The 18,702-nt window shown below is 39.1% G+C and overlaps 1 protein-coding gene across 10 annotated transcripts in view; it reads right to left on the bottom strand.

Moving 5' to 3' along the window:
- ZHX2 (zinc fingers and homeoboxes 2) overlaps nucleotides 1-18,702 on the bottom strand; it is a 208,748-nt gene that overhangs the window by 101,167 nt on the left and 88,879 nt on the right. For 6 of the 10 annotated variants that reach the window (XR_012471627.1, XM_074201554.1, XM_074201558.1 and 3 more), the window contains one exon: nucleotides 6,269-6,338. The gene's annotated coding sequence lies outside the window, so the exon portion shown is untranslated. Of the gene's footprint in view, nucleotides 1-6,268; nucleotides 6,339-12,109; nucleotides 12,329-18,702 lie in introns of all 10 variants that reach the window. The other 4 variants (XM_074201555.1, XM_074201557.1, XM_074201560.1 and 1 more) reach the window with 3 other exon arrangements.

The raw sequence follows: 18,702 nt of genomic DNA, 5'->3' as shown, positions 1-18,702 counted from the left end.
GGACTCTCTCCAGCTAATCAATTTAGCACAGCACTCCTCCACACAAGTAGGCACTTAATAAATGTTCACTTACTGAACAACGGAATAAATATAAGAACGTTTCTGTAAGATCTCATTAATTCATACTTTGCTAGTTGCAACAGCCTAAGAGACTGGTTATTCACTAAAGAAAATCACCTATTGCTTCTAAGAACTTTAGACACCATTCATTTGAAATTGCAAGGTGTGATTTTGGTCAATGTAGCTAAGTCCTGTTTAACTTCAAGCTATGAGAGGTTCATAACAAATCATTCTTGCCTTTTCAGCAAGAGGTGCAATGGGATAGAGCAATGGGCTGGGAGTTGGGAAGATGAGTTCAAATCTATCTTCAGATACTTAACAAGTAACAGCTTTATGACTTTGGGCAAATCACTTAACTTCTGTTTGCCTCAATTTCTTCAACTGTAAAAACTGAGGAATAATATGCCTACTTTCTAAGTGTAAAGACTTAAATGAGATCATATTTTTAAAAAATTGCTTAGCCCAGGCTAAGCCCTGGCACATAGTGGGTATTATACAAAAGATTATTCCTCTCCCCTCAAAGCAACACCTCTACTTGGGGGCAGTGGTTTAGCCCAACTGTACTGACAGACAGCAGCTAGATGGTACAGAGGATAGAGAACCAGGAAAATTCATTTTCTGGGGTTCAAAATCTGGCTGCAAACATTCACTAGCTATGTGACCTTGTATTAGTCACTTAATCCTGTTTACCTCAGTTTCCTTAGCTGTAAAATGAGTTGGGCAAGAAAACAGCAAACTACTCCAATATTTCTTCCAAGAAAACCCCAAATGAGTCTTGAAGAGTTTGACCAATTGAAATGAGTCAACAACAACAAAAACAAAACTGACCACATAGACCACACTGATTGGAGATGTCCTAGCATTTTATAGTTAGAAGACTTTAGAAGTTACCAGGTCTAAACCTTTTCTTTTTACAAACAAGGAAATCCAACCTCAGCAGGTAAACCATGAGGTCACATAAAAAAAATGATGAAGCCAAAACTCAAACCCAGATAGGGCTTCTGACTGGAAGCACACTCCTTTCCCCAAGGGCAACTCCACTTACCTGAAAGCAATAAATATTTATCTGCATACAAAAACATGCAGCAATTCAACCAGGCCTCCTCCTAATTAGCATAGATTGACACTGTCTCCATTTGTAAAATGGGGCCACTGACACAGACTCTGCAGATGTCAGGAGATTCAAGGAGAACAGCAGATGCTGGGGGCAGGAACTCGAGGGAAAGGAGACATTAACTGTATTTATTATGAACACATGTATGTGAAGAATTTGGGTGAGGCATAAATGGAGAGCTCTGCCCTTGTCTGCTGAACCCAAATGATAGGAAATGAAGGAAAGTCCTTCTCTTCTCCTGCCATGTTTTCCTCTCTCCTGATAGCTCTGCTGGTTTAACCTTCACTGTGCTCTCAGGATGAAAATGGATAAGTTGAGTCTTCACTCCTATTCTGAAATTGAGGTAAACACATTATACAGTAATGAGGCAGTGGAGTCAGGATCACCTGAATTTGAATTTCTGCCTAAGATATTTACTATGTGCTTTTGGTTGAGTCATTTAAATTCTCTGTGCCTCAGTTTCCTCATCTGCAAAAATGGGGAGATTGGATTCAATGGTCTCTAAATGTCTCTTCCAGATATGATCCTTTGTGCTTCTGAAAAGCAATTCTGTAATTGAGCAAATACTTATTGAATGGATTCATTCATGGAAGAATAAGACCTGGACTCTGCCCTCAGGGAACTTACAGTCTAAAAAGATCCATCTGAAAATCAAATTTAAATAAAACAGATACTTATGTAACAAAGTTTAGAATCCTTCAAGAAGCCAAGAAATTCCATTTCCCTAATCTTGTAATCCTAGGCAAGTCTAGCCTAGGTCTGCTTCAGTTTCCTTATCTGTAAAACGGAAATTAAAATAATAGCAGCAACAGAATCAAGGAATTTAATATTCATAAAGCATAAATCTTTACAAACCTTAAAGCACTCTATAATTGCTAGCTATTATAATTTTTATTATGACCCTTCTACCAATGCAATAAATAGTACTGTTTCATATAGCAAGTTTACTTCATGAGGTAGGTTCTAATGCTTGTTCACTCATTCCAGTCCAGACAAGTCAACTTTCTGAAGTTTTTTCTTGCTATCTTCAAATTTGTCCACCTCTAAAACTATTATAATGGCCCCCTCTACCCTCATTTCAAAGTCTGTCTCCTACAGGAAATCTCCCTCAAATTTATGTTATTTATAACATTCCCAAATTTGTAAAATTATTTAGAGTCATAGACTCTTATGATAATTTACTATTGATGAGTTGTATCTGCATCTTTGTGACCCTATTTGATGTTTTCTTGGCAAAGATACTAATTTGCCATTTCCTTATCCAACTCATTTTACAGATGAGGAAACTGAGGCAAATAGGATTAAGTGACTTGCCCAGAATCATGTAGCTATAGTTGGTGTCTAAGGCTGGATTTGAATTCAGGTCATCCTGATTCTAGGCCTAACAATCTATCCACTTCACCACCTACTTACTTAGCTGCCTCTTTGAGGGATTATTTTTTTCCAAGAAAGAGGGATGGGAAAGAATTCAGATGTGTTTCTGTCCACATAGGTTGATCCTGGGTGTTGAAACTAATCTGTAAAGGCACCTCTGTCTTTTCACCTGAGAAAAGGAGTTTTTAGTCTATTTTGTTTCAAAGACCCCTTTGGCAAATCTAAATCTACAGACCTTTTCTCAATATCTTTTTAGATGCAGAAAATAAAATACATAGTGTTATAAAGGAAACCAATTCTATTAAAAATATTTATGAAAAAATGCATATTTTTAAAAGGTCATAGATCTCAGGTTAAGAACCTCTGAGAAGAGTTTCAAGGGGCCACTGGGAGGTTGTCAGTTAACACATTTATTAAATGTTTACTATGTGCCAACCTTTGAATACCAAATAGAACATTTTGTATTTGATCTTGGAGGCAATAGGGAGTCACTGGATTTTATTGAGGAAGGGGGCATTGGAATGGGGTGAGACTTGAGGCAGGCAGACCCATCAGCTATTGCAGTAATTGAGATGATGAGAACCTGACCTAAAGTGACAGTAATATGAGAGAAAGGGGCAAATCTGAGATGTTACAAAGATGAACTCATCAGGCCTTGGCAATAGCTTGGATATGATGGGTGAGAAATATTGAGAAGTCCAAGATGGCAGCCAGGTAGGAGGCTGAGGGCCTAGGAGGATGGTTAAGAGACCTGCCCATGGTCACTCGGGGAGTATAGAGCTGAGGCAGCTCAATTGTGAACCTAGATCTTTTAGAATCACCTAGAATCTGAGGCATCCTCTAGAGGATGCTCTTTAAGATATTTGGTAAATATTGATGGCTTATGGCCAATGTATGAGAATAAAGCAAAGTCAGAAAGCAGAGCTGCAACAACAAAGAGACCCCCTCCTATTATTTGGCTCCTCTGATCCGAGATGGGTGTCTCTTCTGCTTCATTTCTCCATTTGTGCTTCAGGGTGTACTTCCTCCCTAGTCACAGAGCCATCTGATGCCCTGTTGCCAAGCTCTGCCTGCCAAACTTCACTCATGCGTGCACCAACCTCCCTTATTCCTCCTCCCATGAAGTGGCTTCAGGTACCTTGGCAACCCAGCGACACTGTAACCACAACCCTGTTTCCCCTTTTGGGCCCCCTGAGCTCTAGACTAGCTCTACCAAGGCCTCGACCGAGGCCTCTGTGGCTAGAGCCTGCTCAGTGTGGCCCCCCTTTGTCTGCTGCGGCTCCTCTCCTCTCCCCTGGACTAGAGGCGAGCCTTGAGGACAAGGCCATCTGTGTGGGAGGGGCACTAGACACCAGCTGCCTAGACTTTCCTTGGCTCTGTGAGGGTCGAGAAGAGTCGAACTGCTCTCTTCAGACATATCCAGATGTCTAAGGCAAGCACTTCTATCAACCACCCTCCTGTAGAATGACACAGACCGTTAGAGCTGGGAGGGATTTGCTCAGGTTGCCTCTAGCTCCACCATTCCACGGATCTACAATACAAGGTCAGCTACTGGCAAGGAAAAGGAAGTCAAAGTCAGTCAATCAGCCAACCAGCAAGCATTTTATAAGCACCTACCATGAGTGTGCTTAGTTGCAAAGATGAAATCATCAGGCCTAAGCAGCAGCTTATGATGGGTAAGAAATATTGAGGAGTCCAAAATGGCAGCCAGGTAGGAGGTTGAGGGCATAAGAGGATGGTTAAGGGACCTGGTTGAGCTGAAGCAGTTCAATCTTGAACCTAGATCTTCTAGAATCCAAGGTCAGCTTTATATTTACTATATGATGCAAAAGACAATGCTTGCTTTAAAGGAATTCATTGGTCTAATGACAATGGGATGGGGGGTTCATGAAAGAGGCACCCCAATAGTGAGGAAACACTGAGCTTGGAGTCAGATGTCCTAGGCTTGAATATTTGTCCTGATATTTATTAGCTCTGGTTCTCTCATCTGTAAAATTGGGAGAATAATATACTAATTGATCACACCAGGTTGCTGTGAAGAAAGCATTCTGAGACTTTTAAAGGAACCATAACTAAGCTATTACAAAGATGATTACCATAACTAAGTATATTTTTAACTAGTTTCATCAATTGGACACATGTAGAATTAGCTTTGTTGTCATAGAGTTGTTTTTGTGGTATCTGGCTCTTCATGACCCATTTGGGGGTTTTCTTGGCAAAGATACTGTAGTGGTTCACCATTTCCTTCTCCATCTCATTTTTCAGATAAGTGATTTTCCCAGGGATATAAAGCAGGTAAGAGTCTGAGGTCACATTTGAACTCAGGTCTTACTGACTTCAAGTCAGGTGCTCTGTCCACTGGGCCATTTACTTGACCCAAGAATTAACTATCAAAGTCAAAATAATAGTCATGTTCACCTAGAGCACTGTAGAAGTCAGCCAGTCAAACCCCCTGCTTGTCCAATATTCTTATCAGATAACAATCACCACAATAATTTTGAATCAGATGAAATTAAGATTTCACCAATATCAATAATATTTCATCAATATCATCAGTCAATTCCTGGTGTGGAGTCTTCCTCCAGTGATTCCACTTGGTAATTCAACTTAATTTCCAGTTGGAGTGAGTTGTCTTGGGCACTGAAAGAAGTGTATGAATGAAGACTTGGACCAAATCTTTCTGATCCCTAAGTCTGATACTAAGCCATGCTGCTTCTCAATAGTAATAATAATTGTAGCTGTCCTTTATAGAGTGTTTTACATATATCATCTCCCTGGATCTTCCCTACAACCCTCTGAGTTGGAAATATTTTACAGATGAAGATACTAAGGCAGACAGAAGTTAAATGACTTGCTGATGGTCACATAATTTATTAAGTGGTAGAGGTAGGATCCAGATTCAGGTCTTCCTAGGGGTGAATCCAGAACCTTTCTTCCTATATCACACTCTCTCAGAAGGTCTATCCAGCATCTAACTATAATACTTTCTGGGGAGAGGAACTCACTCTTTCACACTCATTCCATTTTTGGCCAGTTCTAATAGTTCAAAAATTCCTCTTTATAGGAATCTGAGAATTGCCTCCCTGTAACCTCATGCCCTAGTTCTTCTCCCTTTGAAACTGCACAGAATAAGGCTCATATGTTTCCATATTGTAACCATTCAAATAATCTTTCCATAGACTAAGCATACCTACAAGGATACTAGCCTTCAGCTGGACCACTTTGTGGTCAAAGATCATATCTTTTTCCTTGGTCAAAACAGGGATGAGGAGACAGAAAGGATAGAAGATGAGCACAAACCCATCTCTGCGATCTCAAAGAAACTACAAGCAAAACCCTTTCACTGGTTGGGCCACCGATGTTACTAAAACTCATAAGAAAGCAGGTCCAATGGGGCATTTAAAGTTCTATGGCTGAGGAGGAACTGATTTTGTCCAGTGAATTTGAGTGAGAATGTTCCATCACAAACTGTCCCCAAGTGTTGAAGGATGCCAGTGTGGAGAATTCCTCACATCCCACAGTTCCTCTGAGTTTTAAGACCAAGACTCAAGACGTACCACTATCATAGACAGACTTTTCTAAGGTAAATACCTTCCTGGAGAGACTACCTCAAAGTTCTTTCTTTTTTTGCCTGACACACACATCTCTTTTCTCCTTTTGAAATCCAATCCAATCCAGGCACCCTCTACCCCTCAGCAGACATCACCCCACATTACTCACTGGTGCTGTATTGCTTACATCCTGGAAATCTTCTACAACTTTACTCTGGGGACACCAGTGCGTCAGAGATCTGAAAAGGAAAGAAACTCTATATTAAAACAAATCTGAGGGGTGGGGTGGAGAATAGGTATCGGATGGTTAACTCTGATCTCAAGGAGTCCCAAGTCATGGAGGGCGTTGGAGGAGGGAGGGAAAACATGGTAAGAGAGAGCATGGTGCAATGTTTTTTAAAGGATTATTATATTGCTCTCACCATATCATTACTAAATTAGGATATTTATTTTTATTTTATTTATTTAAGGCAATGGGGCTAAGAGCCAATTTTCCGAGGTCACACAGCTAGGGAATTACTAAGTATCTGAGGTTGAATTTGAACTTAGGACCTCCTGACTCAAGGGCTGGCTCTCTATCCACTGCACCACCTAGCTGCTCCATGGTATAGTGTTAAACTTGGAGACAGACAACCAGAGCTCAATCTGACCTCCAGTATTTACTAGCTGGGTAAGTCTCCTAACTTTTCTGAGCCTCAGTTTCTTTATCTGTAAAGAGGGGGGTTATAGGGTTGCTGTGAAGGGCAAATGAACTAATAATTGTAAAGTTCCTGGCACATAGAGCTATATAATGTTAGCTATTATTATTATAATTATTAAATTCCCAATTCTGATTATTTACTAGCTATATGACCCTGAAGAAGTCACTTAATCTGTTTCTGGACTATAAAAAGAGTGGGTCGGACTCAATAACCTATGAGGTTCTTCACAATCTATCCTGTGAACTGCTAAAATTCTCTGGGGCTTTGTTAGGAAAAAAAAAGACTCTAATTTAGTCTAAGCCAGCAAATAAGAGGGTCAGAAAGGGGAATACAATAGGTAAAAATGATCATGGTTTCAAATGTAGAAAAATATTTATAGTAGCTCTTTTTGTAGTGGCAAAGAACTGAAGATTGAGGGAATGTCCATCAATTGGGGAATGGCTTAACAAACTGTGGTACATGAATGTATGGAACATTATTATTCTAAAAGAAATCATGAGGGATAAGACTTCAGAACACAACATGATTAATGTGGATCTATGTTTAGTATGGTTATATATGTATGACCTATATTAGATTGCTTTTTGTTGGGGGGGGGGCAGGGCAAAGAGGGATGGGAGGGAGAAAAATGTGAAACTCAAAACCTAGTAAAAATGATTTTTGAAAACTATCATAGCATGTAGCTGGAAAAAATAAATAAAAAATAAGACAAGAAAAAAATTCCTTTATTTGGAGGGCAATTGGCATTGAAGGTAGAATTACTATTATCCTTTTATTGGTAGGTAGTATGGCAAGAGGCTCTGTTATTTATGCTGAACTTGAAAAGACAGTTATGTATAAAAATAAAATAGAAAGAAATCACAACATATTTATAACATAGTTGAGAATGCTGCCAAGAGAGCTCAATGTACTTTGAAATTCCTGGGGAACACCACAGTTCAAAATACCAGGCCTCTGGAGTGGACAATATTGGTTGGTATCATGGGTTTAGTTCTGAATGGAGAAAGGCTGCTGCTGATAGGGCAGGGTCTCTCTTAAAACAGGAGAAAAGAGACAGAGAGAGACACAAAGACTGAGACACATACAGAGACCTACAGAGAGAAACAAAGAGACAAGGGCAAAGAGAGGGAAAGAGGCAAAGAGAAGAGAAAAACACATTGACACACAGAGAAACAAAAAGAGAAAGAGACACATACACTGAGAAACTGAGAGTCACAGAGAGAGAGAGAGAGAGAGAGAGAGAGAGAGAGAGAGAGAGAGAGAGAGAGAGAGAGAGAGAGAGAGAGAGAGAGTGTTTTCCTTAGGGCTCAAGAGAGAGGGACAAAGAGGCCAAGGAAAGGGATCAGGAATGAGCTGCTTGTGACTAAGTCTTTCAGGTCGACCCACTCCTATTTTTCTAACTCTTGGGGTGGGGGAGGGGCTAACATAGAACTTCTTTTGCAATCCAAGAGCCATAGGTGGTAAAGATCTTTTTTTGGGGGGGGGGGGCTTAGAGAAAGACAGAGAGACTAGGAATGGAGGGCAAAATGGGAACTGGGCTTTACACTTCAGTCCCAGGTCTAACTGTGGACATAATTCCCTTGGCTCCAAGGCTCATGAATCCTTGTGGTGAAATACAATTAATAAATAAACATTTATCAAAAGCACCTATCATGTATCCAAAATACCAAGATGAAAATAGAACAGTCCCCTACCCTAAAAGGGCTATTATATTCTATTGGGAAGAGTAGATAGATAAAGACATACACACACACACACACATATATACACAAACATTTATTAATTTACATATTACACACACAAACACACATATACACATAAACATTACATGCTCATGGACATACAGATACACATACACACATATTACACATACAGATAGAAGATGGATGGATGGTTGGACAGATATATGAGGAATTTTAATTAGTCTGAAGAATACATGAGGCATCTTTCCAGGCTGCCACTTATTTCATCTTACTGGATTGCTTAATCCATTCAAATTTAAAGTTATAACTATTAGACTTGGGGGTTCAACATATCCCTTTCCTTCTCTTCATCACTTGGCTTAAGTAACATGTTTTGGGGATTTTGGGGGGTAGTATCCTTTATAATTTTTTCTTATTCTTTCTTTCATGTTTCTTTTTGCTTTTATTCTCTTCTAAATTTTAATCTCTATGTCTCTATTTGTTATTTCTTTATTTTCTATTTCTTCAATGTGTACTCTTCCTGAGGTAAAAAAAACTCTCTCCTCTTTCCCATTTCTGTCACTGCATTTGTCAGCCTTAGTGCATCTTCCTTTTTTCCCTACTATGCCTCATTCTGAATTCATCTCTTCCTCTTTTAAACTCCTAAAACAATTTCTATTATGGTATTGCTTATAGTATATATTTCATTACAGTTAATGGTCTACCATGTGATCTCCCCTCTTAGTTTATAAACATCTGGAGAAGCAGAGGTTGGTAGAGTATCTACTCTACTCAGTAGTATCTACTCAGGTCAGGAAGACCTGAAACTAAATCTGATTTTTGACATATATCAATGGTTTGAATTAATGTGGATGTTACTTAACATGTCTGAGGTTCATCTTCTTTATCTGTAAAATATATATATATATATATATGTATATAATAATGGGAAGTTCAAATGAGATAATGCATGGAAAGAGCTTTACAAATCTTAAAAGACTATATATTTTATCTTCAATGCATTGCAATCAACAGAATGAGGAAGAAGTGAATACCATGTATAAATTCTTCCCTCCCTGCCTACTCCCACAGGAGACAACTCCTACACCATGCCCTTCAGACCTTGGATTATGGATCTGACTTTTTACTACTGCGATCCTCCACTGACTGGGCCATGATCATTAGGTAACCTTGTGATTCCAAACTAGACTGAATCCAGCATGTAATTTTGAGTAAACATCCTGAAGAATTCTTGGAAGCAAATAAAAGGCCAGGGCAGACTGCCCAACACAGGTACTCCCACACAATCAGACAAACACATGAGATTATAGGCATTGGTTTGGGGCCTGGCAGTGTGATGACATGAGCCCATCAAGGCTGAAACCTTCAAGGGAAGTCAGTCCCCAGGTGAATGATGAGACAGGACTTCAGACCAAAGAGGAGGGCACCCCTCCCCAAACCACAGCCCCAACAATTAAGGATCCACATGCTGAGGGATGGGATTAATTGTCCAAATAACTCATTTGTTTAAAAGCTTGGAGATGGCTCCAATACTTCGGAACTGTTTGACATTGTGCAAGTTACTTAACTCCTGGGTTTCTACAACATGAAAACAAAACTAAGACTCAAACTGGATACTTCAGAAGGTTATTGTGAGGAAAATATTTTGTGAATTTTTTTGGAGGAGAAAAAGAGATCTCTAAACTTATGATTTAATTAGTATGAGTTCCTAGTGTGGAAATTTCCCTCAGTGATGCAGATTTGTATCACCTCTGTAATTAAGGTTTATTAACTTTAGAGCTAGACCTTATAGGCCATGTAGGATCCTAGGGTAAGGGCTGAAGGAACCTCCAATCCTCTCATCTTGTGGTTGTTTATTCTTTTTTCAAAGAAGAACAATATCATAGGTGATATCTAGCTGCCTGCATGAACTGAAATGGATTAGCTGCAGCACCATCAGCCTTCCTCACTTTCTTTTCCAGAGTCATCAAAGTTCAGTGAGTGGAATACTGGGGATGATCTTGGTGCCATCTATGTCTATCCAAGCCTTCCACAGCATCTAATTCAGGTGGATTTATGGTCTTTGGAACAAATAGTTCTCATCCACAGGGAAAGTCTCCATATTCTTGGGGTAAATATATCCTCCCTAACTCATTGACAAGAAATTTGAGGTCTACCAGTCAATCTGGTTTAGCCCATCTGCCTAGATGGTTTTACCAGGGCATAGTCACTGGACATGCTACAGTTTCTTGGAGCCTCGGGTGAGAGGTGGCTGGCAGGTGTACACTAAATGGGAATAAATAACCCTGGAAAGGGCTCAGCAAGCCCTCATACTAGTGTGAGTCCTCCCCAATACCCCATAACTCCTACCCTCTAATATTAGAGATGAAGAAACTAAGGCAGAAAAAGAGGCAGTAACTTGTCTGGGTTCGCACAGCTAGTTAAGTATATCAGATGGGATTTGAATTCAGGTCTTTCTGACTCTTGGGGTAGAGCTGGTTGAAACAGTGGATGAAGTCCTGGGCCTGGTGTCAGGAAGACTTCTCTTCCTGAGTTCAAATTTGGCCTCAGATAGCTACCAACTATGTGATCCTGGGCAAATCACTTAATCCTGTTTGTCTCAGTATCCTCATCTGTAAAATGACCTGGAAAAGGAAATGACAAACCACTCCAAGCTTTGCCAAGAAAATCCTAAATGGGATAACAAAGAGTAAGATGAGACTGAAAAGAAAACTGATTTCCTTGCCTCCTTTGATAATCTTAGAAAGTTGCCTAGACACTAACAGAGAAAGTGATTTGTCCAAAGTTACACAGCTAGTATCACTAGAAGAAGGACTTTTACCCAGTTCTCCCTAACTTCAGAGTAAGGAATATATGTGACAGTAGTAGTACTAAGGATATAAAAAGAAGCTAAACAAATAACTAAAAACCCCCAATCCCTAGGGGTGGCTAGGTGGCACAGTGGATAGAGCACTGGCCCTGGAGTCAGGAGTACCTGAGTTCAAATCCTGCCTCAGACACATTACCTAGCTGTGTGGCTTTGGACAAGCCACTTAACCCCATTGCTTTGCAAAAACTAAAAACAACCAAAAAAACCCCAATCCATATATATATATATTTATATTTAAGGCAATGGGGTTAAGTGACTTGCCCAAGGTTACTTGGGAAGATCTTTCAAGTATTTCTTAAGATGATGTATGGGGACTAGCACCTCTGTTATGAGGACTTGCCAAGTCCACTGCTCATTCACCTTTGATGTCCACCTGATTCATCTAACTCAATGATGCCTCAATTTCATATGGACATGAGCCTGGGTTCTTGAAGGTTTGCCAGTGGAACATAAGTATTTGCAGGCTTGGAAAGACTTCAAAATGGTGGACTGTATGTCTATTTCCTCAGGTTTACAGCATTCCCACCTCTGCACCTTTGTCCACTCAGGCCCCTTGATTGAAATGCTGTGGCTCTAAGAAGCTATAGCAGGCACAAGAGCCACAGTCCAGTAAAACATCTTGGCAGATAGGTTAAACCAAGTTGAGAGTACTGACATGTCTCCAACCCAATGAGATAGGGGATGATTTTGGCAAACTAGGCAGATGACAACAATTAGTTCCAAAACCATGAAGGTACCTGAAGCAGATGCTGTGGAGAGCTTAAGAGTCTGGTCAGACATTGAAGCTGCCAAGGGTATCCCACTGCATCTAGAGCCATCACCAGTCATTTGGACTTTTGTTCTTGTCACTGGACCTCAATGACTCTGGAAGAGTGCTGATGACTGTACAGCTCTACCTCACATAAATCCAATTCATGTTAAGAGTCAAGTCATTTGCTGATGACGTCACTGGTCCTCTTTGAAAACAAAGAACAAATGAGAACAAGAATGACAACAATGGGAAAAATATGAGGAAGCTGTCATCAGAGAGGATGTCCTATAGGATCACCTGACTTGGAGCTGGACTCTGGGAATCATCTAATCCAATTCCCTCATTTTACAAGTGAGAAAATGGAAGCACAGAAAGGAGAAGAAATTGCCCAAAGTCATGTGAGTAGTTTAAACAGTAGACTGAGGTTCTGAACCCCAAGTCTTTAGATACATTCCAGTGCCCTCTTCACTCTAGCACAGTTATTTCTAATAAATCATGGCATTTATTATGCACCAGGAGGTCATGATGCAAGGATGGATACTTTTGGTCCTCAATAAGGATTCTAGAGAAAAAGGGAGAGTTGGAGACCAAGAATTTGTTGACATTAAATCAGCACAGGGAAGCCACACCCCTGAACAGCCCCATATGTCCACCTCTAGACAGAGCCCTGAAGAAAAGAAGGGCACACATCAAGTAGCAAAGCTTAATTCTCATATATATTAATTGTTGTGCAATCATTTTAATGGTGTCCAATTCTTTGGAATCCCATTTGGGGTTTTCATGGTAAAGATACTGGAATAGTTTGCCATTTCTTTCTCAAGTTCTTTTTGCAGATGAAAAATTGAGGCAAACAGAGCTAAATGGCTCACCTGGATAATAAGAACTCAGCTCTTCCTGACTCTGGACTTGATGTGCTTTTGTACTACCTACCTGCTGTCCATATAAATAATAGTGGACTTTGACTTAGCTACAGTTTATAAAGCACTTTATAAAGTTTCTTTTGGAATCAACAAATTGAAATTTGCTACAGCAGCAAGATGTTAGACTACAGAGAAGAAAAAAGGCCAAGTTCCTGCTCTCAAAAATTTAACAACAACAAACAACAGCAAAACATTTATGAAGCACAATAATTCAGTGGGAAGAATGGTGGTCTTTGTCGCTGAACCAGAAGGGCTGAAATATGTGTGTCAGTTCTGGATCTGCCCCCTGACTACTCGATCAAGTGACTTAACTACTGTGGGTTTGTATCCCCATTGGTAGAGTTGGGAGGATTGAAGAGATGACCTCTGAGGTCCCTTCTAGCAAGATCTAAGATGATCTGGTAGGAACAAACGATGCAGAAGAGTTTCACTGATGGCCAGGTTGTCCAAAGAACTGAGGCATTACACCTTCAAGCACCAAAACACTGCAATTTTCACCATTCAGGTAAGATGTCCTTCACACATTTACTATTTAGTCATCCATATATCTGCCTGGACATCAGGCCATGTAATCTGTTATTGTTCCCTTCTCCTCACTGCAGTTCAGAATTCTAGAGGCCATTGTTTTCTTCACCCTGGGTTTGGGGATAGGGCTAGAAGCAACAAATCAGGACTATGCTGGAGCTAGCTTAGGAGAGCAGATTATTAAATTTTCAGTGTGAGCATTTGCACCTCTGAAAACAGCAAAAACTACAGGGCTTGACTTCTTGTGTTGATTCCCTAGGCTTAAGAAAGTGATGGAGAAAAATGCTAACAACACAGATTAAACTTCAAAAGTGTATTGTGGGTACATTTACTCTCTCCCTCTCCCTTCTTTTCCTATTGAGAGCACCAAGCCTGGAGTCAGGAAGATTCATCTTCCTGAGTTCAAATTCAGCCTCAGACCTACTATTTTTGTGACCCTGTATAACTCACTTCACCATGTTTGTTTGCCTCAGTTCTCTCATCTGTAAAAAGAGCTGGAGAATGAAATGACAAACCACTCCAGTATCTCTGCCAAAAAAATACAAATGGGGTTACAATAACATTAAATATTTATTAATCACCCTCTATATGGGGGGACACTTTGTTAGGTGAGAGGAATGATATGTGTCCTTCATTCTTGAAAGTTGAGGGCAAAAGGGGCCTTAGAAAATCAGCAACCCTGCAAAGCAGGGTTTGATTGATCATCTTGCTGATTGTCTAGACTTAAAAAAGTGATGTAGAAAAATGTTAATAGCACATTGAATATGAAGGTGTTTTATGTTTTTCTGAGAGTCAGTTGTTAAAGATTTAGCAGCATATTCCTGAGGGGTAAGGGGGAAGAGGGACATTGTAGCCAAACAGAATTTAAATTTCTTGGGGACAGGGATAATTTCATTTCTGTTTCTGACATCTTGCTCCCAGTAGGTAATCAAGAATTGCTTGTTGATTTGACCTGGAAAAGAGCCCAGGTAGAAACATTCAAGCCAATGTACCCAAGAATTCTTTATCAATCTAAAAATTGCCTAAAAAGAATATATATATATATATATATATATATATATATATATATATATATATATATATATATATAAATACACACACACATATAGATATATGGATGTATTTATGAGATTTAAGGGGGCATTAAGTCCAATCTTCTCCTCTGCCCATTTTACAGATGAGGACTATTGAGGACCTCCTAGACTAAGCGACTTACTCAAATCCATACAACTAGTTAAATATTTGAGGAAGAAATGAAATTCAGTTGTTCTGACATCAAATTCATGACTTACTTCACTATTTCCTAAGGTTGTCATTCAGATGTTTTTCAGTTGAGTATGATTCTCCATAAATTGATTTGGAGTTTTCTTGGCGAAGATAATGGATTATTTTGTCATTTCCTTCCCCAGGTCATTTTATTGGGGGGGGGGGATGAAGGAAAGAGGGTGAAGTGATTTTTCCCAGGATTACACAGCTAGTAAATATCTGAATCATTTGAACTCAGGTCTTCCTGACTTCAGGCCCAACACCCTATACACTGCACCATCTAGATATAAGGCAGTTAATAACAAATGCTTACTGCTGCCCAAACATTCAGGTCCTAGAATCCCTAGGGCTGTATGCTCCTTGATTGGGTCGTTTCCTTCTCTTTTGTTTCCTTTCTCTTCAGCAACTAGGACAGTGAAAGGGGAAGATATTTATTTTAAGGATTCAGGATTTTTGTCCTGTGGAACAAATTACAATCATTGTATGACCTGTATAACAGTTGTGGTTGAACAATTCATCACTTTATAGTCAGCTTAGTTTGATTCACTAGGCATTTCTTAAACTTCTACTATAGGTCAGACATGGGAGGGGAATGAAAGATAAAAATAAGATGGTCTCTGCCCTCTAAGAATCTTACATTCTACAGGGGGAAGCAACATATACAACAGAAAAATAAATGCAAAACTTTAACTTTGGGAGGCTGGGAAAAGGATTAATAAGTAGAGATGAGACAAGATCTTTTGTAGTAAATGGAACTTTAGCTTGAATGAAGTCAGAGATTCTAAAGAGGTAGAATTACAGAGAAACAGCATTTCAATCAACGGGCCTGAGTGAGTATAGGTGCAGAGGTGGGAATGCTGTAAACCTGAGGAAATAGACATACAATCCACCATTTTGAAGTCTTTCCAAGCCTGCAAATACTTATGTTCCACTGGCAAACCTTCAAGAACCCAGGCTCATTTCCATATGAAATTGAGGCATCACTAGGGAACTTTGATGCTGGGTATACAAAAGACACCAAATTAATACCTAGGGATTGATTTTTCCCTGTGGTTGTGCAACATAAAAGAGAAGATTAAGGAACTGAGTTATTTCCAATCAGATTAATCCTGTTCAAATGTTTTTGTAACATCCTTTCTAGGATACTCCAACATCTAGCACCGGGTGCCCACAGAGTGCTTGCTAGCCTTATGTTCTAGTTTAATTCCTATGGATGGGTACTCTCCCACATCCCTGATTACTCTGCACTATGTGATCTTTACTGGCACTACCACTCAACTCTTCCTGTTCATCTGGATTCTGCCCTTAAGTCTCTTCTCTCTGACAAGTAAATTTTTGCCCTAGTTTACTGGGACTGAGGTGTATTTTCCTCCATAAAAATGCAAAATCTTTGAATCCGAGTACTTGATCCACTATATTGGTACATCCAATTCTTAACACAGTGCCTAACACATGGTAAAGCTTTAGAAAATGCTTGCTCCACTTATGTACATATGCATGTATCTATCCATCATCTCTATTATTTACCTCTTTTCTTTCTATATCCAGTCATCAACTGTCTCTCATCCATTCCACATGTTTATCTCTATCTATCCATCTATCAATCTTCTATGAATCATCTATCTCTCAAGGCTACCTGGTTACCTATCTATCCATGATCTGACTCTCATCTGTCTATATCTATCTACCCATTTATCATTTATCTGTCCATCTACCTTCCTGTTTTCATTTATCATTCATCATCTATCTATATTCTATCTCCAGTCTGTCTATCCATCTATCTCTAATCTACCTGTCTTTATCTCTCATCCATCTCTCATCTACCCATCCAGCTCTCATCCATCATGTTTGTCACTATCTGTCCATCCATCAATCATCTGCGCATCATCTGTTTCTCATCTGTCTTACTAGCTATCTAGCCATCCACTAACTCTCCATCCATTCATTCACCATCTTTTTTTCTCATGTCTATATCTACCATCCACCTCTCATCTATCCATCATCTATCAATTTAACATGTTTGTCTTTATCTGTCCATCAGTCACCTATCATCTATCTCTTATCTGTCTGTCTATATCCACTCACCCATCTATCATCTATCTCTCATCAGTTCACCTATCCATCAATCATTTATCTATATCACATCTGTCTAACTAACCATCTATCTATCCAGCCATCTATCATAGTTCCTAAAATCTCAAGTATTAAGAGATTTCCCTGATTTTCTACCTTGTATTAATGAATGATTCTTTTACTTAAATTACAGTCTCCTACTTAGGTACATTTTTTGTGTAATTTTTAAAAGTCAATGTGTGTGAGAGCATAAATGTCCTGACTCATAGCTGGAAAAACCATCTCTCTAGTCAACTAACAACCTTCCAAATCTGTCCAGTCACATGAATTGAGTAAGAATGGCTTGCTCAATTGAGTTATGCCTGAACTGACATATATTTAAGCCAGCAACTCTGCACTTCGTTCTAGCCTTATTCTATCTCCTTGTATAAGACAGGCACTAAACTGTGGTGGGACTAGGGTGGTATATAAAGAGACAATGGACTTGGGTGTATATTCTGCTTCATAGAAAACAAGTACAATGTAAGAGAGTTAGAGTCAGTGTGCAGCCTAGATTTGATGTCAAAAGAGTTTGGGTTCTATGACCTTTTAACTACAGACAAATAACAAAAGAAATGGGGATAAAGTGACTATTCCCTAGCCTATTTCACAGGATTATTTTGGTGAGGATCAAATAAAATAATACATGAGAAAGTGTTTTTTAAACTCTAAAGTTATGTATGTATAGGTTTTTGGTATGATTCCTGAAAATTGGCATATAAATAAAATTTCCATTAGGTGGACCAGGCTTTAAGTGTACAGGGCACAGCTAATTTAAAGGACTCTACATAGTGAATTTGCACTTAAGATCAGATACATTTTATTGATGATTGTTATTTTGAGATCACAGTTATATCAGAATTTCCCCCCTGCAAAGAATCCCCCCATAATATAAAAAGCAGTGATCCCCAAATCAACAGACACAAATAAGTGTCTGACAGCATCTTCTGTGATAGTGAATTTTTTTATCTGAAGTGACAATGGTTTTGCAGTAGGAATGGTGTCTATCTGTAAAATGAAGGGGTGAACACTAAATGATCTCTGGAGTCCTTTTCAGATCTGAATCTAGAATTCCATTATTATATGATCTTAACTTACCTATTTCTACAATCAAAACATAATTCTCCTAACTTATAATGACTGAGATTGGCCACACAGAGGAGAAATGAGAAGGGTCCTACCTTGCCCCTTTCCTCTTTGCAGAAGTCAAGGACCATGACTAAATAAGACAGACAGATGGGTGGGGGTCAAACACTACACACACACACACACACACACACACACACACACACACATATATATTTATTAGATTTTTTTTGAAATGTGAGTTAGTTTTGCTGAACTTTATTTTAAGAGTTGGCTCTCTGGAAGAGGAGAGGCAGATATACTGGGAAATGTAAATGATACAAAACAAAATATACAAATTTGATTTTTAAAATATTTTTAATTTTAAAAGGAATATACCTTTATCACATAGGGGAAAAAAATCCCCTTTGGTAACCTGATATCCTCGACAAAAATGAAAATTGCCTAGGGATTAAATTTTTTTATAGCTCCAAAGCAGATATTTTTATAAACTAGAAGAAGAAATAAAAATGAAGTTCTTCAACTGTCTCAATTAGTAAGACCATGGATTTGAAGGTGGAAGAGACCTTAGAGATTATTTATTATGTCAAGATATTAGAAGACATTCATTTTTCCAGCACTAATCTTAAGCAAATTATATTATCCCTGTATGTTCAAGTTTCCTGATCTG

Source organism: Macrotis lagotis, chromosome X (genome assembly GCF_037893015.1).
Source record: "Macrotis lagotis isolate mMagLag1 chromosome X, bilby.v1.9.chrom.fasta, whole genome shotgun sequence".
NCBI classification, from domain to species: Eukaryota; Metazoa; Chordata; class Mammalia; order Peramelemorphia; family Peramelidae; genus Macrotis; species Macrotis lagotis.
The sequence above is the reverse complement of the archived record's forward strand: the minus strand, read 5'-3'. Positions and strand labels throughout refer to the sequence as shown.